A 1,269-nucleotide genomic window follows, 5' to 3' on the forward strand; every position below is an offset into this window, starting at 1 on the left:
GAAAACAGTTTCTCTGTTTCTTAAAAAGCAATTATAGAATCATCACAGGACCCACCATTTCTACTTGAAACCCAAAAAAATTGAAAGCAGGGATTCAAACAAATGCTTCTACACAAATATTCATAGCAGCACTATTCACAAGAGCTAAAAGACAGAAATAACCCAAATGTCCAACAGCGGATGAACAGTTACACAAAACATGGTATACACACAATGAGATATTACTCAGCCATAAAAAAACATGAAGTAGGCCTGGCACGGTAGCTCACACCTAAAATCTCAGCACTTGGGAGGCCGAGGCGGGTGGATCACCTGAGCTCAGGAGTTCGAGACCAGCCTGACCAACATGGTGAAACCCTGTCTTTACTAAAAATTTAATTTAGCCAGGCTTGGTGGCACATGCCTGTAATCCCAGCTACTCGGGAGGCTGAGGCAGGAGAATCGCTTGAATGCGGGAGGCAGAGGTTGCAGTGAACCAAAATCACACCATTATACTCCAGCCTGGGCAACAAGAGCAAAACTCCATTAAAAAGAAAAAAAGAAAGAAAGAAAGAAAGAAAAAAAAAAGCATGAAGTACTAATACATGAATGTGGATGAGCCACAAAACACGCTTGAGCCCAGGAGCTCAAGACCAGCCTGGGCAACATGATGAGACCCCCATCTTAGTAAAAACTCTTTTTTATTGTATTTTATTTTTTAAACAAGAAGTTTATTTAAACAACAAGATGCTTGACTTGAAGGGAAAACTATCTAGGATTCTTTTTTGTTTTAGAGTAATTTATCCCTACTTAAAGACATATTGCCCTGCATGTAACAGCTACAAAAAAGTTATAAAATTGTCCTTGGTTTTACAATGATAAATGAAAAACATTAAAATTCTCCAATTGAACAAGGTATGCAAGGATTTTTATTTTTATTTTTTTATTTTTATTTTTGTTAAAACAGTGAGAGCAAAATAACTTACTGGAATATAAAGAGCTGAATGAGCATGCCACTAATGGAGAAAGGGGGTATTTTCACAGAATCAGTATTTTTCCCATTCCGTCTCCACTTGATGTCAATCAAAACATACCATTGGCTATTTAGTTAAAAAAAATGCAGTATGCTTGCGCACGTATACCAGTTACTTTATGAATGGGGAAGGGGGAAATGAAAGAATAGAAATGAATGGGGAAGGGGGAAATGAAAGAATAGAAAAAGCTATACTGTAGTAGTCAGAATGTGGTGGAACCAAATTGCAGTTTTCTCTTTTTTTTTTTTTTTTTTTT

The sequence above is a fragment of the Colobus angolensis genome, unplaced genomic scaffold, assembly GCF_000951035.1.
Source record: "Colobus angolensis palliatus isolate OR3802 unplaced genomic scaffold, Cang.pa_1.0 Scaffold194, whole genome shotgun sequence".
Lineage (NCBI taxonomy): Eukaryota > Metazoa > Chordata > Mammalia > Primates > Cercopithecidae > Colobus > Colobus angolensis.